General features: G+C 45.6%; 1 protein-coding gene across 2 annotated transcripts in view; it reads left to right on the top strand.

Moving 5' to 3' along the window:
- ENTPD1 (ectonucleoside triphosphate diphosphohydrolase 1) overlaps nucleotides 1–21,942 on the top strand; it is a 119,913-nt gene that overhangs the window by 39,691 nt on the left and 58,280 nt on the right. The window lies entirely within an intron of this gene.

The following is a 21,942-nucleotide window of genomic DNA, read 5'->3' as shown; positions in this document are numbered from 1 at the left end:
CACACATACCTTTCTAGGTAGATACTCTGAAAAACAAAATGGCCCTTTCTAGGTTGAAGGTGTTAATTGACGATGTGACTTCATGCCAAGGCACCCAGTTTGTCCTGTACAACTCTCAATGAACTTCAACCTCTATTCCTTTCCTCACTCAGCCAGGGGCCAAACTGGGGATTTTTAGATGCCTCTTAGTATACCTTTGCAGTCTCTGAACAAAACATCTGGTTTGATAAATAGTGTCTCTCTAGTCTTACTTTATAGAAACTTAGCTGTCTGACGCAGTGTATTCTGGTAACAAAAGAAAAGCAAACACTGCAGAGTCTGGCCCTGGGTAAAATCATGGTGTATATTGTTTGTTCCCAGCACCCTGCCCCCCTTCCTGGCATGCCTTCAAAGCACTTTAACAAATATCATTTGTCTGCCGTTTATAAGTACCTATGCCAGCTCCTTTGGATATAAACAGTTTCCCCACGATATAGTAGGGGAAGGAGACATATGAAACCAATTCCAATGGAAGCCAGACTCTGACAAGTGCTAATAATAGCTAACATCGATTATAATGTGCCAGACACTGTACTGTTTTATATATGCTGTCTCATATAAGCTTTACAACAACCCTTCGGTATTCATTTATGCATGTCACAGTTAATAGAAGGAAGTCACTTAGCCAGGGTCACACAGCTGGTAAGCGGCCATGTGGTCGCTCTGCAAAGCCCAAGCTAACAGATGAGCCCTGCCTCCCGAGTGCCACTAGAAGAGTCCAGCGAGAGTGCCACAAGCAGCACAGCTCCGAGGAATGGCTCAAAGGACTTACTGCTTTCAGTTGGACTTTGAGAGATAAGTGCTGTGCCACAGAAAGCCCCTTCCTTCCCCCAGACAGCAAGGCCAAAGCTGCAGCCTGAAGTGCAAAGTAAAAAGCTCCTTCTCTTTTCCACACTCTGAGCAGGGCCCATTCGCATCCCATCCATCCCGGAGGTTTGAAGGCAGAACTGCAGACCGTGAGTTTGGGATCACCACCAGTCCTGTAATTAAATAAACATTTACAGAGTGTGATCAGCTGCACATTAAATGCTTTCCTTAATCACGATTTCCCCGTATAGTAATAGAGGAAGTGGCGAGGCGCACCTGGCAGCATCAGTTGCAATTTGTATTGCGTTTACTTGGCTAAGGCGCCTTTTCCGAGTCCCTCTCTGCCCTGTGCCGCTACAGTTGCTTCTCCACTCCGTAATCAGTAGCTGTGATCAAGAGAGGACTGTTTAATTCAGGTGTGCTGGGCTCAGGCTGTGCAGGGTGATGTCAAGGCCTGTGGAAAATTTTGGAGAGTTTATTCCTTCAAATATTTTGGAGAGAGGCCAAAAGCAAGGGTAGCCCTTGTGGTGAAGAATCATCAGACATTTTGATGGTTTGACAGAAGGAAGAGGGGAAGCATAAACTTTGTCATGTGTGCATGCGTGTGTGTGTGTGTGTGTGTGTGTGTGTGTGTGTGTGAGTGTGTGTGTATGTGTGTGTGTGTGTGTTTCTGGGACCATGTTTCTCAGACTTTAACATACACATGCATCACTGACGATTTAAACCTCAGCCTCTCCTTCAGAGGCTGTAGGTGGGGCTGAGGCCCTGCAGTCCTTCCACAGGCCAGGTGGTGATTGATGCTCCGTGGCCACCCTGACTGGCAGCGTTACTGGAGCCACTGATTCGCTATACCATTGCTGAATTCATTTGTACCTGCAGAAAAATACATGCCCTACAACAGGATGTCCAGGCCTCCAGCTATGACCTGGGAAGTAGTGTGCATATTCAGCACCACAACCTACTGCAGAACAGAAAGGCCTTCTGTTAGAGTTCTTAAGTATTTTCACCTTTAAAGAGCTTTGTCACTTCTCTCTCTCTGTCTCTGTGTCTCTGTGTCTGTGTCTGTGTCTCTGTGTCTCTGTCTCTGTCTCTCTCTCTGTCTCTGTCTCTCTCTCTCTCTCTCTCTCTGTCTCTCTCTCTCTCTCTCTCTCTCTCTCTCTCTCTCTCTCTCTCTCTCTCTCTCTCTCTCGTGTGTGTGTGTGCCTGTGCGTGCAGTTGCCCATAGAGGCCAGAGGCATTGGGTCACTGGAGCCAATTGTGTGCCACTGACATAGGTGCTGGGAGAAGAACTCAGATCCTCTTCAAGCTGAGCCTTCTCTCCAGCTCCTATTTCCAACCTTTCCCGCTTTCCCCATAGTTCCCAGGCTCGCTAAGCATCCCTTACTCTCCACTTTCAGCTTGAGCAGGGCTGGAAACTCAGGTGTGGCTGGCTGCCCGCAGAAGCCTATGCTGGACCTAGGAGTGTCAGGGGAGCCTGCAATTGCAGTGGCTCGGGGCTCTGAGCTTGGGCACAGCACGCCAGGGTCGTTGTCTGCACTGCACACACAGGGTGGGAACAACCCTAGTTGCAAAAGTGGGAAAGTGGGTTCAGAGAGGAATGCTGGGGCTGCTTTAGTTGTGGAGACTTGCAGCTGTGTAAGAAGTCGTCTGACTGACACACAACATGTACTTCCTGTCCTGTATTATCAGAGTGGTTAGAGACCAAATTATAGAACCTGCCCAACATAAAGAGGTGTTTCCTTTGTTTTTAATTTTCTTATGTAATAAATTTTTTTGGCCTAGATAAAATGATACACACACACACACACACACACACACACACACACACACACACACTTTTTTTGTCTCCCTGAGACAAGGTTTGTGATCCTTTTGCCCCAGCCTCTTAGCATTAGAATTATAGGCACGTGTCATCAATCCTGGCAACAAAAAAGCTTTATAAAAGGTGACAATAAGTAACAATGACATTTCAAAACAAAATGGGGGTTGAGGGAGAAGACTAATGCCCTTGAAGTGGAATATCAGAAAGTGGATGTGAAAGAATGTAAGGAATTATTTTTTTTGTGGTCAAAATTCAAGGAATGATTTCAGAGATGTTTCTTTTGGCCTCATACAGAGTATGTGTATAGTCAGTCCCTCAGTATCCGTGTGGTGCCAGTGGCATAGAGCATGCGTGAGAACTCCGTGTAACCCTGTCAGGATGAGGAGAGGCTGGGCTGGGCTGCCCCTTTCATTTCACCTTTACTTGGTACGACCTTGAAAAGTCAGCACCAAGATCATCAGGCTGTTTACAGCTTTAAAGTCTGGCTTTTAGTGAGGGTGTGAGTCACAAGTATTTTCTATTTCATAGCACAGCCTGGGTAGCACATTTTTTATAATCACGTAGCTGATTTACCATTCCTGTCTGTCAAAACATCACCAATAAACCTCAGGGCAGGGCCACCTTCCCTAAGTAGAGGTGCTTTCTGAGGATGGGATCCCAGAAATAGGATTATTGGTTTAAACCTGGGAAGGCTTTCTGAAGCTCTCCCAAGTTGCCCTCCCAAGGCCAAGTTGGTTCCAAGGTCAAGTTGGTTCCAAAGCCTGGACCCTTTGCCGCTGCTGCTGCTGCCTGTTTTCTAGCATCCCTGGCAGCATTAATTGTGATTGGTTAAAAAAATTTAAAAAATGTCTCTACTTTAAAAGTCTTTGCAGTTTTCTAGTTACTAGGAATCTTTATGTGACTTTTCACACAATATGCTTACTCTTTTGCATAATGTTCACATCCTTTGCCCATTCATTGATAATTTGCATTTTATGTTTTTAATTTCTGTGAGTGATCCATCACCTAAAGATATTTCATTTTCTGATGCATTTTAATACTTTTGCAGAATCTGTTCCTAATGTTTTCATAATATTTTATAGTGTTTTTATGAAGAGAATCCAATACATTTTTATATATAGCTTATAGGTATTTCGATTCTATATTTTTATTACCTTTTAATGCATAATGTTTTAAGTTCTAAATGATTTTTATTTTTGTTTGAATTGTTATTATTAATAATTTTTCATTTGGTTCTTAATGGTCATAGAATATGGTTTTATAATATCTGAAATATCCTTATAAATAAACATGGTGAAAAATTTAAAACCTATAAGTACTTATGAATATATACTTTTAAAATGTAAAAGTGATATTAATTAGTGTAATTTCTTTAATTTATTGTAATCCACCTCCAATTATAATTTTTTCCCAAGTGAAATTATAGTATATTGGCATTCACTGTGTGTGTGTGTTTGTACATCAGGTAGAGGCCCACAATTCATGCTGCTGTCATCCTTGAAACTGTCAATCTTACATATTAAGGCAGAGTCTCTGGCTGAAACGGAAGCTGGCTGGCTGGTCTGCTCTCAGTATCCACCTGTCTCTGCTGCTCAGGGCAGGTATTCCCAGCCATGCTTGGCTTTTTACATACATGGGTGCCAGGGATTTGAACTTTGGTCCTCGTGCTTTCACAGGAAGCACTCTTACCTACTAAGCTATCTCCCAGACTTCAAGTACTTTGAGATAATGAATCGTTTGTGCTAATTTGTGACATCGGCTTTATTAGGATACTAATATGGCAGGTGTCCTGTTTAATAAATGGATTCAAAGTTGCTTTAGTTACCATAAAGATGGGTTTGGGTCACACACTGTTCTTCTAATCACTTTACAGATGTTAATTTGGTTTTGCAACACCACCGGAGATTGGTGCAATTTAATCTGGCGATTTTACTAATATTTGAGATACAAGAGCAGCAAGAGCAGTAAGCTACTTAACTAATGCCTCTCAGTTGCAAAGTGTGGAGTTCAGACTCAAATTCTAGGCATTGGTTTCATTACGTGGGTGGTAGAATAGTCACACATTTTGGACAACTGTCACCATCAATTTCGGAACATTTTATCATTTCAAAGCCTCTGCACCCTTCCCCTCTTCCAAGTCCGTCTGCCTATCCCAGCTATCTCCTGTCTATTACATCCTGTGCTGCATCGCATTTAGTGTCTGTTCATCACTCTGTTGACTTGGGGGCTGCTTCACATTTTTCTTTTTTTATTGTTGTTGTGAAGGATGCTGCTTTGAATGTGCCTGGACAAACTTTTGTGTTAGACGATACTTTTTAATAATTCCTATAGGCATACACCTGGAGTGGAATTGTGCAGTCCATGTCTATGTCTACTCATTTGAGGCACAGCTAGACTATTTACTGAAGTGGGCGTGTTATTTTGCACAACAGAGTGTGATATTCTAGTGTCTCAGCATCATCGTCAACACATGTTATTGTCTGTCACTTATTGACGCCTTCCTGACACGAGGGAGTGGTGCCTTGGTGCGATATGGTCCCATTTGCCATACAAAGGTTTTACATCTTAGTGATATTCAGTTCATATTTTCTTCAATTTCTTATGTTTTTGATGTCATATCTAAGAACTCAGTGCCTAATCCAAACTCACGAAGCCATTCATGCCTGCGATCTTTCTGGATTTATTTTGTGTATGTAGTTTGCCTATATGTATGTGTGCCACTTGCATGCAGTGCACACGGAGGCCAGAAGAGGTCATCGGATCCTCTGGAAGCAGAGTTGCAGATGGCTGTGAGTTGCCATGTATGCTGGGAATCAAACCTGGGGCCTCTGAAAGAGCAGCCAGTGAGTGCCTTAGCTGCTGAGACACGTCTCTAGGCTCCTATGTTTTATTCAGCATTTTAATGTTTTTTTCCCCCTGGATGTGGGTGTCTGATTCTTTCTGGGTTTCCCTTCCTCTTCCCACCTCGCTTCTTGAGCATCCAGTTGCCTCAGCATTTGCTGAGAAGGTTGCTGCTTCCCTCAGCGAGTTGTCTTGGTGTAGTTGAGAATGAACTTGCTGTGCATGAGTGTCTGTTTTTGGAGTCTCAGTTCTGCTCCACTGATCTTTCATCCTCGTGTTCACTCCAGACTGTCCTGGTCACTATAACTTTATAGGAAACTTCACAGTCAGAAGTTTGACTTCTCCATCTTTGCTTTTCCACTTCAAGATTGTGTTGCTGTTATGTGACATTTGAACTTTTAAATGAGTGTTAGGCCCATCTTGTTACTTTCTCTGAAGAAGCTGCCTGAGAGTTTGGTGAAGATTATGCTGAATGTAAATGTATTTGGGCGCCACTTATTGTTTTTTTTAAAAATTAATCTATATTCTCTGTAGGCTTGGCTAGCAATCAATTAAGACACAGACACTTGTTATATTTTAAAATAGCCTTAGTTAACCTGGGGCAGGGCAGATATCAATCCTCTAAACTACCTTCCATAGTAGGGCCTCAGGCATGGGATCCCTGCCCCAATCCCATGCCATCTGCTTCTAATAACTTCTATCAAGCTACCTCCCATCCATAATCCCAAATACTTGCTCATGTTCTTCATCTGGGCCGGATTCTCCATCCACGCCGGACATGTGCTTCTCCTCCAGCTAACCCATGGCGGCCTTCCTCTCTCCCCTTCAGCTCTCTCTCCTTTCTCCTTTTTCATGGCAATCTTTCTTCTTCCCAGAATTCCTCTCTCTCCTAGCCCCACCTATCTCCTTTTCCCTGCCCAGCTGGGATGGCTTTTTATTAAGCAAAAGGTAAGTCACAGAGACAGCAAGGAGTAATTGGCATCAAAATACATCAGACCGTCCTCCAACATCCGTGTCACCAGGCGAGTTATTCCACTGTCCTGGAAATCTGACACTGCAGGAGGCTGAGGACAAAGCTGCTTTCAGTGCACTATATCTCAGTGTTATAGCTGTTGTGTAAAGGTAGCTGAGGCTAGACCTCCTTATTTACATTGGCCTAGGATAACCCAGTTGTTTCCCAGTGTAGCTGCTGGTGGGGGAGTGAGGAAGCCATCCCTTCATTGCCTTGGTCACTGTCCTCACCTTTGTCTTCCTCTGCAATGGCTCATAATTTGGATGTCTTTGAATTTCATATTCTTTCTTTTATATTCTTTCTTTTTTCCACTCATTTATTTTCCACCACATTCCAAGAGTATTTTCCTCTACATCATCCAATTTCCCTTAACTAGTGTCAACATCAAGTTTGATTCAGCTACAGTGATTTTGGCTTCCGTGAAATCGTCTTGTTCTTTCCATAGCCAGTTAAAGTATCCTCTCCTAGCCAGTTAAAATCAAAGATTTCCCTTTCTGGCCCCCTTTATATCAGTTTATCAATGGACATGACATTCTCCTCCATCTTTTGACTTTATCATAACATTTATTTATTATTTTGTGCATGAGTGCTTTGCCTGCATACGTGTCTGTGCACCATGTGCATGCAGTGCCAGTGGAGGCCAGAAGAGGGCGATGGATATTCTGGAACTTGAGTTACAGATGGCTGTAGGTGCTGGGAAGTGAGCCAGAGTCTTCCTCTGGAAGAGCAGCCAGTGCTCTTAACCTCTGAGCCATCTCTCCAGCCCCATTTAAAAAATATATAAATAATATTTATATATATATATATTTTGTTTTAATTGGAAGAAAAGAGACTCCTTAAAAACAGTACGTGTATATAACTGTGTTTTCACTTATGATAAGAGTTAAACAGCTTTCCCTGGAGATTTACCTCCAGCAAACCTGAGAGGTGGTTGGAATGGGCGGCTTAGGTCTTGTTTAGGATCTCAAAGGCTGGGTCCTCACCTAACTCTGGGAGGGAATCTAAGTCTTCTGGGCAGAACAGCTCACTCTGATCCAAGCGACAAGGCAAAGCCATATTCTCATGTTTCAGAGGACAGAGAGGCACGGTTGTCTCAGCTCTGTCAGTATTGTTGTTCAGGAAGGACCCCTCTCTGGGCCATGTTCCTGCTTTGCTTCTTCCTCAGAGACAGGGCCTGTGTGGAGCTGGGCAGCGAGCTCTGCCCCTTGCTTAGCAATTTCCCCACAGTGACGCTGTCGTGGGAGGTTAGGTCTCTTTCCACCTTAGACACATGGCTGCCAACTCAGGGGCCATGGGGGCAGAAACACAAACAAGACACCAGAGGTTTTCCCTAAACACTCCTTTGTCCCTCCTGTCACACTGTACTGTATGTCTCCCCTACTGGGTTCTGTTGTTGCTTCCAAGTATAGCAGTGCTGGGAGAATAGCTGAGCCCCCGCTTTGCTTCTTCCTGGTCATGCCACCTCACCTCAGATGAGGACATGACAAGCACTACTGCAGTTTCTTCATCCTACTATAAGTTGTTTTATTTTCCAAAAGCATATTTCCTTTTGAACACACAGGCTGATTTTCATAAGACTGGAGAAAGTATGATAAGATATTTTAACTTGATATCTATGCTGCCAGCATGTTCAGTGGTCACAAGATCATGAGATTACTCTAGGGATGGTCTAAGAATGAACCAACCAGTGCTAGCATTAGGGATCGGCATTAAATATCTCAGTAAGCAAGGGGTGAGGAGTCACACCCAATAGCACGGATAGAAGAATGGGCAGGAAGGGCTTAGTTTTGACAGTGTTTCTGGAGAGGAGTTGGAGAGGTAACAGATCGGTGACTTTTTGGGAGATAAAGGAAGACATCTCAAAACTTATCCTAAGTTACAAGTTGGGCCAATTAATATTTATAATCAAGGCCGAGAATGGGAGAGGGAGAGTAGACTTGACAGAGTAGATAAAAACATCTTAGACACCCTCAACTTGAGATGTTTATAGGACATCAGTAAGGCACAGGCATTCTGTTGGCTGCTGAGAATTTGGCTGTAGATTTTAGAGACTACAAGACAAGAGGAGTTGTGGAGTGCAGGCATCGATGGGTGAGCCTGGAGTTCAGAGACTAGAGACAGAAGCTAATGGAAAATGATACCCAGAGAAACAGCATGTTAAGGAAGTGGCAAGAAGAGCAGGGGCTTCGGAAGGCATAATTCTCATCAAAATGCCTTAAAAGATAGAAAAAAGTCAGAGAGTGTTTAAGCTTGGGAGTCCGGGGAGTCAGTGTTCAAGTTCACAGCTGCTAAAAAGGCAAGAAGGACAGTGAGACTCCATGCAGTGTCTCTCTTTATCATACCCACCTGCGCCCTCCATCCTAGCCACGGTGTGATACTGCGTTCAGCCTCTCTTTTGTAGCACACTCACTCTGGTCCTTCCTCCTCCTACAGCCCAGAGCTTTGGCAACTGAGATGCACTTTATGCTTGCTGCTAAAAGCCTTCTATGAAAATGAGGACCAGCAGGCTGGCTCAATGGGTAAAGGCACTTGACTACCTGCATTGGATTCTCAGGACTCACATGGTTAAGAGAGAGAGAGAGAGAGGCGAGGGGCACTTCCCTGTAAGTTATTTGTTGACCTCAACATGTGTGCTGTGGAATGCACACCCCACCTCAACAGATAAATCAAAATGTAAGAAAAAAAAAAAACCTCTAATGGTGTGTTTTACAAGGAAGGAAATACAGTTGTCGAATTAGGAACTTATAGCTGTTGTTGGTATAGATAGAAGTCACAGAGTACTTATGCATATTAAGAGATTAAAGTGGAAAAATCAAGAATACCACCTGCAGCCAGGCCCCACTCCTTAAAAATTCCCCTGTCTCCCAACATGGTGCCACCAACCGGAAACCAAGTGTTCAAACACATGAGTCTGTGGGGGCATTTTACAGTCAAACTTCAGGAGACATATATTTTAAAATGGAGATTGAAGAGACAGCAAGTAGATATATGCAGAAATCTGGAGCTTTTGGGAGAACACTGAGCTACAGATAAGAATTCTGGTTATTAGGAAATATTTAAGTTAAAAAAGATTGGATTTAACTGCAACGAGACTAGTTGAGAAAAACGAAAGAAAAGCAAAGAGGTTTGGGGCATTGAGTCTTGGAATATTCAAGAAGGTCACCCCCACCCCCATATGTGTATGCTGGGGGATTTGGGAGGGAAGATAAACCAAGGGAGCGTGCTGTGTCCTGGGGAGCCAAGCAGGATGCTTCAAGAATAGGAAGAGGTGGGCTGGGTCTGCTGATGCTCATGGGTCAAAGTCAGGTGAAACTGGGGGTGAGTGTGGCATTTGGAACAGTGGAGGTCATTAGGTGACCTTTAGAAGACATTTGGTGGGGTGCTGTGGGCAAGTTCTCCATGAAGGTGTTCTCTAGGTCTCTCCCCCTTCCCTCCCTCCTTCCCTCCCCCCCCCCTTGTATTTCAAGACAGGGTTTCTCTGTGTAGCCTTGGCTGTCCTGGACTCACTTTATACATCAGGCTGGTCTTGAACTCACAGAGAGCCACTTGTCTCTGCCTCCCGTGTGCTGGGATTACAGGCGTGCACCACCACTGCCCAGCCTCCCACCCCCCTCCATTTCTACCTCTTCCTTTTGTCTAAGAACTAAGGAAGAATCTAGGATCTGAAGAACTTGGTTGAGAGGGAGGTAGACATGTTACCTCAAAGGAAATGTCAAGTGCTGGTGCCAGAAGAGGAGGAAATGAACCCTTGGCGTTGAGCCATGGCAGATGTCCACTTTGGGTACAGACAATCTGTTGCTGTCCGTTGGAACCTGTTTGCGTTCCTGCCATCAACTACACGTGAAGTTGTTTAGGATGGAAACTCGCATGGGAGGTTTGTAGTTCCATGGGGCTCATGGGCACCAGATCATGGCATTTACTGTGAAATAAATTCCGTCATCAAGACAAGCCAGTCCGGTTTCCCTGTGAGCTTGGCATGCCCTGGACAAACAGAGGTGCTCTTTTTCAGCAGAGAAAATGGTTCTCAGATAGCCTTGTGGTCATGAATGTTCTTCCCTTAGTCAAAAATCGCCACACACAGATAATTTTTTGGATTTTCATGATTTAAAAAAAAGTGTGTGTGTGTGTGTGTGTGTGTGTGTGTGTGTGTGTGTTAGAGGACAACTTTGCTTTCTTTCCACCTTGCAGAAGCAGGGTTCTTTTGTAGTTTCTGTGGTCTGTATACTCCAGGCTAGCCCCTAGGCACTCTCCTGACTCTGTCTCCCATCTTCCATAGTAATGCTGGAGTTACAGATGCACATATGCCATCAAGGTTGTTAATGTTGGTTTTGGAAATCATCAGGTTTGCACAGCAAGCACTCTTGCCTACTGAAACATGATGCTGCCTGCTCTCTGACTCATTTTTAACCTTGTTGTACTGTACTGTGTTTCATTGCCATCTTCACTGTATGTAGGAATCTCTGCATCCACCTCAGCCAGCAGAGTAACATCTGTGGGAAGCAAGAAGGTAGTTTGGTTCAACATGACTCAGAAGCTGGTGTTGGTTCAAACGTAAGGAATCTGACTCTGAGTAGTTTATTTTAGGCACATTTAAGCACAACACAATTTGGTGAAAAATCTCCTTGTGATAAAATAGCTCAGCCCATGTGCACAATAACGCTTAAGACATGAGTGACTACATTAGAACTCTTTGTAAAGTATATGTGACACCGTCAGTAAAGACAGGTTCTGTAGACTGACAAGCTCGTAATAAGGGCCTGGTGGATGATCCAGCGTCATCTTGGCCACACAAACAGCTCCAAGGTCACCAGGCTATTAACTACATTCACTCCCAGCCTTCTGGGTGGAAAACAGGTTGTACGTCCCTCTCTGTGAAGAGACAGTCCTGTGTGTTTAACATTCCTAGTTCTCCTGGTGTTTATCTGTGAGCCCAAGGACCTCCACGCCTCCCTCAATGGTAGTGCTTTCTTACAGGAAGACTGTCTTCCCCTGAGTCTTACTGATTGAAAAAAATCTCTTTGTCCCTAGCTTACCCCAGGCCTGGTTTATCTCACTCGCCCTTACTTATTCGGCTAGGTTTGCAAAACTGCACCAGCTCTTACACAGGAGAGAGGATTGGTGGCCCTTCTACAGCTCAGGAACTTGAGAGGGAAATGGCAGCTTGGTCAGTTCTGAAGTCCCCTACAATACTTTTCTCTGTTTACAATATATTTACCTGTATTATACTTATGGGTTAGACCACTTTAAACATATGACTTTGTATGTCAAAATTAAATGATTGGCATTTCTTCCAAGTCATCCTAATAACATACAATTTTTCAGGGTATCAGGGAAAATACTGCAGCTTATCCCCAGGTATGGTATGGAAGTACGTCCCAGGCCTCCCAGGCACTCAAACAGAGCTGTTGTGCACAATTATTGTGTGGGTTAGCTTCATGGTCTCTGATGTAAGCTGCACCCCTTGAGCTCCGCAGCATGCAACCTGCACCAGGCCCTTTTCTTTTTTCCTGCAACTAAAATCAATTGTTAAATCAAAACCTACCAGTTAATGCCTCAGATACCCTCCTGATTGGTGGGTATATGAGTAGGCCTTTTTTTACTTAGTTGCTAGATTTTTGTACAGCATCACTCCAGTTTAAGTTGTGTGTGTGTGTGTGTGTGTGTGTGTGTGTGTGTGTGTGTGTGTGTGTTATTGCCTCATCCAAACACCTATCCTTACATATTTTGTGAATAGTAAAGTATTTATAATGAATGACAAAATAAAGACAAGAAAGGATGAAACAGCTGTGCCCAGCTAGATGGCTGGGTGATCTGGAGCTAAGCACAGTGTTTGTGTCTGCCACTATTGCCCAACTAATTGGAATGCAGGGTCTGTTTCTAATAGATGGGCAGATGGGACCGGCCTCCTGTTAGAGCTCAGCTGCGGGTTCATGGCTGAGTAAGAGGAAGTCTTGGTGGCCAAAGACTATGGAAAGAATGTGAATTTCCCCCCATCACTAGCAAACCAAGACAGTTGCAGTAGTGAGCTGCTGTTTTCTCACGACAAGGGGCAGCACCTTTGTTATTGTTCTTTGTTTGTTTGTTTGTTTGTTTGTTTTTCCTTTTTCTTTTTTTGAGACAGGGCTTCTCTGTGTAACCGGTGGCTGGCCTGGACTCACTTTATAGACCAGGCTGGCCTTGAACTGGCAAAGGTCCATGTGCCTCTGTCTCCCCAAGTGCTGGGATTACAGGCGTGCGCCACCACACCTGGCTTGTTCTTTTTGCTCATTTGTTTTAGTGATCAGTACTACTGAAGATAAAGGAAAATTAACATTCTCAAGTGAAATTAATCCATGTAACGATAATTAGTCCACCAACCAGTCCAGCTGGTCAGTTATTGGGGGATCGAGGGGGGTCGCAACCTGTACATAAAGACATGGGCGGGAGAGAGACAGTAGCTCAAGCGAACAATTGCTTGTCAAGAGCTCGTTTATTAAAGGTAAGGGCAGGCTTTTTAAAACCTGCTTTAGGGCGGGCGGGGTACGCAAGGGAGTAGTGGAAAAGTACAAAATCTTCTGGGTTGAGCCCCGGGAACATTTGCAAGGGGAGGGGTCTTTCAGGTGAGACAAAGCAGGATATCTCTGTGGTTATCTTAGGATCAGATCGCTGTCTTCTCAGGACTAAGCCGGATGCCTTGCATACCTAATGAGTGGCCCAGCAGGATGTTGGCTGCAAATACTGAATGGGTGGGAGTCGGCCTCAGGCCTTTTGGTCCCTGGCATATTCATCCCTTTTGTTTACTTTGGCCTGAGGGAGACCTTACAGCCCAGCGAATGACCTTTAGGAGGTCACCAGTCATTGTTACAGGATGGCGGTATATTTAAGAATCACTAATGTCCAATGTTTCAGGACAACAGTTATTCTGGACCGGCCAAATTCCCAAGGAGAGGGGGCCTCGCGATGGCCTGAGCCTGCTAGAGGATCGATGCTCAATCTTACCACGCCTATGGTCTGTCCTCCCACCAAGGACCGACCGACGTCTGATAACCGAGACTTATTCGATCGCTCCGTCTCTGACTTACCAGGCACTATCGCGGGTCAGGTCAAGGTGGGCTCAGGCCAAAAGATATAGGGGAGGGCTTGCACAGGTTTACCAAAGGCACCGAGGGCACAACCAGGCTCACCATCCAGCATTCTGCATCCTCGGGAACTGCAAAGGCCGCCCATAGGAACTGCAAAGGCCGCCCGTAGTTAACCGACTGAGGCGTAGGTGAAATCTCCTGGATGGAAATAGAAGTCTCATTTGAGTCCTCAGTCTCCAGGCTGCGGTAGTGAACCTGGATATTCTTGGTGGCAGCTTCAACCTGACTTTTAACAAACCCTGTAAGACGGTTTAAAGTCCATGGGCCAAAGGATAATAGAAGGAGAACACCAACGAGGGGCCCGAGCAGGGTGAGGAGAAGGGTAGTAAGCCAGGGGGAGGCAAGGTTAGGGTTGGGGAAATTCCCCCTTTCAGAAAATTTAAAAATGAGTCGGGGTCATGAATAGTAAAATGGGGAAGAAGAATAACAAGGACACACCAGTCTTTGGAGGAAAGGAAGGTAGGGGCATAGACGATCGAGGTTAAACCAGAGGAACAAGCAAAATGGGTGTTATTTGGCGCGAGAATGTAGGGGAGGGAGAGGTCGGGAATGACAGTCTGGGCGCGAACGTCGCTGAGGGGAAGAGGTTGGGGGAGGGAGCATATGGGGACCCAGGAGGCAAGTACCTATGCCGGAAACAGGCTGGAGGGTAATGAGATTGTCGGGAGCTAAGCCGGTGAGGGTGGGGTAACATTAGTAAAGAGCAAGGTGGAAAGAAGAGCAATATCCTTGTAAAAGGGCGGGGAGGGGGAGAAACACATCCAACATTCAGGAAATGACAAGGAGGAGTCATTCATTCATTTTTTTTTTTTTTTTTTTTTTTAAGGCCCATATGGAGGCATTTGTCAACTGGGGAATGACATCAGCCGAACTGGGGGGGGGGCCCACGGGGAGGGTAGGTCAGAAGGGAGGGGGTGGGAGGGGAGGGAGGCATGGGGGTGGCGGGTTTAGGCGGGGGGGGGGGGGGTCAGGAGCAGGAACGGGAACAGGATGATGGAAAATATGATTAGGCCCAACCACTGCAGCGCCCTTACTGGGTACCTTCTTTCAGGAGGTGTAACCTGAACGTAAGTTCAAAATCGTACTCTGATTTATAAACACGGAGGCCCCATTTAAATCCACGACCCGTCCAAATGGCACGTTTACCGGGCTCAGTGAAGCGAATGGTCAGGGGGTTGCACCAGCCATTGGTGACTGAACGAGCTACATTGCAAAGGTCTTTAAGGGTCCCAAGAAGAGGATGGCTTCCAGTACGTGTCGCCAGTGGTCTCACACCCCCAAGAGGCACAGTAAAAATCTTGGGCCCCACCACAGCGATGAGAGGGTCCCGGGAAAACATAGAGCCCTCCGGCCCAAGCAATCCCATCTTGGTGTAAGGTTTTGTGGAGCATGATGCGCTCCAGGTCATTACAGCAGCCGGGACTGGGACCACCAACCGAGCGAGAGAAAAAAAATGTCTTCCACGCCCCAAGAAGAGGGGCCTCCCAGGGCCAGGGCACAGAGGTCAACCTGTAAATCGAGCCACTGGGGATTAATGCCCTGAGAGGAGGAGGAACTAACAATATCTCCCGCTTGGTTAATAATGACCCAGATAAAATTATAGATTGTATAAGGCTGAGGTTGGCGCAGAAATGCGGCGAGAATCACTTCAGGGAGGCAGAGGCAAAGGAGCGACGTGGTGAGTAGCAACGTGATGCATCGGCGGTATCTTTTTTATCCTAAAAAAGAGCACAATTACATCTTTTCCTCAGGGGAGTTCCCTGGGAGAGGGGGGTTAAAAGGTTTGACTAGGCGCTCAGGTAACCAGCGCGCATTTTGTTCTTTCTGATCATAAATGCAGGCATGACCTTTGCCCCAAATAAGGACTGGGTCGGGTCCATGCCATCGGTGGGTCAGTGGATCCTTCCACAGAGCCTTGGCATAGGTGGAGGAGGTGGAGGAGTGCCAAAGGCGATCGGCCGCCGAATGGCCAAGATCATCCTTTTGTAGAAAATTTAGGATGAACAATGCATGATTGAGAAGCAGGCGAGGCCCTGCTGTAGAGGGATATAGGATTCCTTTGGAAAACTGTAATTTATTAAGCATTGTTTTAAGTGTCTGGTGGGCCCTCTCGACAATTCCTTGTCCTTGGGGATTGTAAGGTATCCCCGTAACATGTTTAATCTGTAGTTGGGCACAGAAGGACTTGAAGGCAGAGCTTGTATACCCAGGGCCGTTATCAGTCTTTAAGGTATAGGGTTTGGGGGCAACAGTAAGGCAATATAAAACATGATCAATAACATCTCTAGTAGCCTCTCCAGCGTGTGGAGAGGCGCAAATAAATCCACTAAAAGTATCTATAGACACATGAATATACTTAAGTTTCTTAAAAGAGGAGAAATGAGTAACATCCATTTGCCAGACCTGTCCAGGCATGAGGCCACGAGGGTTGACTCCCGTATGTGGCTCGGGAAGAAAGGTGACACATGCCTGGCATTCTTTAACAATAGCCCGGGCTTGTTCCCGAGTGATGGAGAACATGTGGCGGAGGCTTTGGGAATTAAGGTGGTGGAGGGAGTGAGCCTCCCTGGCCATAGCAACGGGGTCGCTGTCGGATGGAACGGCCAGCCCTGAAAGCAGGGGGCGCGTGGCTGAGTCCACCTGGGCATTAAGTGTAGTCAGAGGCCCTGGCAGGGTAGAGTGAGCGCGAATATGACCAACGAAAAAAGGCTGAGAGCGCAAAAGAATAAGCTGTTGGATACGGGAGAAGAGAGGAGAGGCATTAGTAGCAGGCTTAATACGAGGAACCGTCTCGAGGAGTGGAACAGAGGATGCTACATAGGCACTATCAGTATATAGATTAAAGGGAGTATGGGGAAGCAATGTAAAGGCGTGTGCAACAGCTTCCAGCTCAACAAGCTGAGCAGAGGTATGGGGGGTTTGTTTTTGCAGGATAGCTCCGTCCACAGAAAGGGCAGCAACCCCGGTAGAGGAGCCATCAGTAAAAACCAGGGAAGCTTGGGGGAGGGGTCTGGAGCGGGTGACTCTCGGGAAGATGACAGGTTGTCGCTGCAGGAATTGAATTAGTTTATCTGGGGGATAATGATTATCTAATAGGCCGCAAAAAGAAATACAGGAGACCGCCCAATCATCTGAATTTTGAAAAAGCCACCTTATTTGTGTGGCCGAGTAAGGCGTGATAATAGAGTGAGGGTCCCTTCCGAAGAGCCTGGTGGCCGCTTCCCGCCCCTGCCGAATGAGAGACGCAACCAGAGTAGGATAGGTAGGAAGGACCTTAGTGGAGGAGGAGGGGAGATGAAGCCAAAAGAGAGGGGTCCGTTGCCAGAGCAGTCCTGTGGGGGCAAAGAGGGAAGGAAAAATTATGAGCGCGAAAGGCTGGGTAGGGTCATAATAGGAGATGGACTGGTGGAAGATGGCGTCTTCGACCTTTTGTAGGGCCACTGAAGCTTCAGCAGTGAGACTGCGTGGTGAAGAAGGGTCAGAGTTGCCTTTTAAAATATCAAAAAGGGGTTTAAGCTCTCCAGTAGTGAGCTTAAGGTAGGGGCGCAGCCAGTTTATGTCCCCCAAAAGCTGCTGGAAGTCATGAAGTGTTTTAAGGGTGTCTCGGCGGAGCTGGACCTTTTGGGTCCTGACTGAAGAGGTCCCAAGTTCATAGCCCAGAAAAAGAAAAGGGGGGTGTAGTTGTATTTTGTCTGGGGCAATTTTAAGTCCCAGATGACCCAAACTCTTAACAAGTTCCTGGGTGACGAGAGAGAGCTCAGCCGTGCGAAAGGCTGGGTAGGGTTTAGTAAGGGGAGGGGGAAGAGTGAGCAAGGTAGAGGAGGGAAAGGTTGGCGCCGCACGGAGGAGGCCATCATCGGAATGATATCGAGCAGCCTCCTCCTCAAGGGTGGCAGCAGCATCCGGATCCAAGGGCTCATCTGGGGCCTGAGAAAGGAAAATGGCGGAATGGCGGGAGGCGCGTGAAGGGCCGACCGACGGAGAAGGAACAGGAGAGGCTGGCGGACCGGATCGGACAGAGGGTGCCCTTTTTGGGGGAAAAACAGGGGCACAAAGTGGTGAACACCCGCGTTCCATAGCGGAAATGGGGTCCTCATGGGTGGGAGGAAGCGACGGATAGAGACGGCGGGAGGAAGGGGAAGGCTTGGACGCAGGCGCAGGGGAAAGATTTTTTAAGGGCTCCGAGGATGTAGGAAGAGAGGAACCCTGCAAAGAGGAACAGGAAGGAACACGAGAAGGAGGGAGAGATTCGCGCAGGCAGAGTTCAGCCACGGAGAGGAGCTGCCTCTCTCCGCTTTCGTTTTCGCCGGACTCAATTATGTCCCGTATAAGGCCCCAATAAGAAAAAATACTGTTCGACACCGCTGTATTACCATCTTTTTTAATAAGTGCATTAAGCTCACGCCCCACCTTCTGCCACTTTTCAGAATGAATAGTAGGTCCATCAATCATGAACCAGGGACAGGTCTGGTCAATAAAAACAAAAAACTCAATCAAATGTTTCTTTTTTACCCTAATACCTCTCTCTCTGAGTACGTCCTTTAAGCCTTTTATGAACTTTGCTTCCTTGGACAGCGAATGGCCCATTCTTGAGATATGCGAACGGATGACTCACCTAATGACGAAGCCGGCCGGGCGAGCTCGGCTGGTCATGAAAACTCCTGTGGACCGGTCCCTTAATCCGTTCGGGGAGAAACCCGCACCTCGAGTCCCTTCGTGGTCGCCAGATGAAATTAATCCATGTAACGATAATTAGTCCACCAACCAGTCCAGCTGGTCAGTTATTGGGGGATCGAGGGGGGTCGCAACCTGTACATAAAGACATGGGCGGGAGAGAGACAGTAGCTCAAGCGAACAATTGCTTGTCAAGAGCTCGTTTATTAAAGGTAAGGGCAGGCTTTTTAAAACCTGCTTTAGGGCGGGCGGGGTACGCAAGGGAGTAGTGGAAAAGTACAAAATCTTCTGGGTTGAGCCCCGGGAACATTTGCAAGGGGAGGGGTCTTTCAGGTGAGACAAAGCAGGATATCTCTGTGGTTATCTTAGGATCAGATCGCTGTCTTCTCAGGACTAAGCCGGATGCCTTGCATACCTAATGAGTGGCCCAGCAGGATGTTGGCTGCAAATACTGAATGGGTGGGAGTCGGCCTCAGGCCTTTTGGTCCCTGGCACTCAAGTTTGCCAAAGTATAGGTTAAACTTTCTGAATGGTAGTTTGGTTATAATTATTTAAAGAACAAAGAATGTTATTATCCTGACCCATCAAAAAATTGTCCAAGTAAGCTATCCAGAGTGTGTGCATAAATGCTCCCCAGAGGACATGCGATAGTGAGCAGAGAGAAGTAACCTAAATATAGCTGTATTGTCTGCAATAGTGAACAGAGAGAAATAACCTAAATATAGCCGTACTGTCTGTAGTAGTGAGCAGAGAGAAATAACCTAACATAAAGCTGTATTCAAAAGAGATTATGAGAAAGACTTGTGAGAGTAAGGGAAAATATTGTTACAAAGAAAACTATGTTATCAAAGTGAATAGTCAAGACTCATTGGTTAGAAAATAGTTACCTTGACAACAGAAAGACTAAAAAGGTGAAATATTAAAATTGATCATTTACATAGAATTTATTTTCCTTTCTGATATTTTCTGTACCTTCTGAATTTTAAAAAGCACATATTATTTTCTTCTGTAAGAAATACTAAACGCTACTTAGAAATATCTTTCATTTAAAGCTAATTGGAAAGTCACTGGTTTAATAGTAAAAATGAATCAGGTTTAAAGGGATTGTATCAATCACGGTAACTTGACTATTAGCTTTATTTTCAACTATATGTGTAGTTTTTCTACCAGTCTATAAACATACAAAGTCTGTCTTAGAGTCGGTACCATCACAGCGTATCAAGAGCTTAGCTACTAATGGTTCAGAAAATTATTCTCGAAATTAAAAGCAAATACATCTGGATTTGAATTTAAAAAAAAAAAAAAGCAGTAAAGCAACTCAAATGAGGGACTCACAATAGGTTGGCTCAAAAAGTCATGTATGTTGATGTAATGCAAGTGTGAGAAGGGCAGGGCTGCCTGGAAGTGGGTTTCTCATTCTTTCACTGTAAAGGTTATGGTAGGATGAAGCGCATGAACAAGGGGAGGAAGAGTCAGGTTTTTAAAGCCACCACAACAAAGAAACTCAAGAGTCAGATTGGCAGCCGCAGCCTCTGTCTGCCCAGAATAACAGCTTCACCAGAGGACACAAGATTCTAGTAACTGTTTTAGGGCAGGGCAGGCCTTGCCAGTCACTTGGTTCAGAGGCTCCCGGAGTTTTAAATTTGATAGTGGGTGGGGTACCTTTCTCAAAAAAAAAAAGTCATCAATATTTGTGTCAGAGGAATACAAGTATATTACTTAAACTCAAGTGTGCTAAGTGTTAACCAAGAGCTGGAGTGACCTCCCACCACTGCTCATGTCCAGCTTGTGCAGCGTGTCCGGGAGTGCTGCTTTTAACCTTTGTACAGTGTCGTCTGGCCACGTAGGTTTGTTCAGCGTCAGTTGAGATAGCTGTTGATTTCCTATCGTGGCAGCCAAACCTTTCACCTTGCAAACCTTCCCCCTGCAGGGATGGACAGATCTGGGGCAGGCTAGATTTCCTGCTTTACGCCAGCATCTATCTGAGTAAGTGCTCTTTCCCCTCAAGGTTTCCTGTGCATCCTTTATCCTACCGCCATTAATAGGGCCCGTTTCTCTGCTTGCTCAGTTTGCCGTTTTACTTGGTAACTGTTTTTTTTTCTCTCTCTCCCTAAACTACATTAAACCCAGATTTGATTTAATTTCCATAGTCAGCAATCTAACAGGTGTTTATCCTTTCTTTGTGGTTTTTGTCTTGTTTTATGTTTTATTTTTTTCCCTCCTCTTCTTCTTTTCTTGTCTGTTCACTTTTAAGGTCCGAGTCTTTCGTCCTGTTTAGTTTCAGCCGCTGCCCTTTTGTCATCCTGTCTCCACTGGCTTCTAGCCCATGTTGACTCTCATGTTGACCATCTCTTCCTCTTTCTAGGTTCTCAGCCTCATGTGAGTGGCGCACACCCTTCGGCAGGTAACTCCCTGGAAACAGGCACCCTGAAGGGAAAACGCCACGGAGGCTCTTGTATCTGTTAGGATTTCCAAGTTACAGTTCTTATTCCCAAGTTATTTCTATGTCATTTGGTGCTCCCTCACAAAGACCAGCTGCACAACTGTTACATATGTGCAGGAGGCTTAGGTCTGTCCCATCTATGCTCTCTGGTTGGCAGTTAAATCTCTGTGAGCCCCTATGGGCCTAGGTTAGTTGATTCTGTAGGTTTATTTTGTGGTGTCCTTGACTCCTCTGGCTCCTTCCATCCTTTCTCCTCCTCCTCTTCCACAGATTTCCCCAAGTTCCACTTAATAATGTTTGGCTGTGGGTTGCTACATCAGTTTCCATCAGTTGCTGGGTGAAGTCTCTCTGATGACATTTATGCTAGGCTCCTGTCTGCAAGTATAGCAAAATATCATTAATAATGTCAGGGTTGGTCTCCCTGTCATGGCATGGGTCTTGAGCTGGGCAGGCATTGGTTGGCCCCTCCCTCAAATTTTACTTTATCTTTTACCCCTGCAGTTGTAGGTCTACGTTTTTTTTGTTTTTGTTTAGTTTTTGTGTGTGTTTTTTTTTTGTTTTTTTGTTTTTTTGTTTTTTTTGTTTTTTTTTGTGGCTGCATTGGTGTCCCAGTCTCTCCATTGGAAGTGCTGCCTGGTTACAGGAGATGGGCTGTCCAGGCTCCATATCCCCCATTGCTAGGAGTTTTAGCCAGGGTCACTCTCATAGAGTCCTGGTAGGTTTCATTGTCACAGGTTTCTAGCTTGTCTAAAAGATGCACCTTCCCCCACCCAGCTGTCTCTCCCAGTACTCTCTCCCTTCATCTTCCCACTACTTCATCTCTAGAAAAGATCATCCTGAGTGAGGTAACCCAAACTCAGAAAGACAAATATGGTACGTACTCACCCATAAGTGGATAGTAGTCATAAAGTACAAGATAACCATGTTACAATCCTCAGACCCAAAGTGGCTAAGTAACAAGGAGAGCCCAAGGGAGGATGCATGAAGCTCACTGAGGAAAAATAGATTAGACATGCGGGGTGGGAAGAAGGAAGGAACTGGGTGTTTCTACATCTTACTGCAGATTTGCTTTGAAAGAGCCTTGAACAGGTTTTCTGTTTTATTGCTGTGTCCTATAGCTTAACCTAGGAAATTTCCCATATGACTTCTTTTCTAGTGTTGATACATTTCCCACACATTCTAC

The sequence above is a fragment of the Acomys minous genome (assembly GCF_964271855.1).
Source record: "Acomys minous genome assembly, chromosome: 2".
Lineage (NCBI taxonomy): Eukaryota > Metazoa > Chordata > Mammalia > Rodentia > Muridae > Acomys > Acomys minous.
The sequence above is the reverse complement of the archived record's forward strand: the minus strand, read 5'-3'. Positions and strand labels throughout refer to the sequence as shown.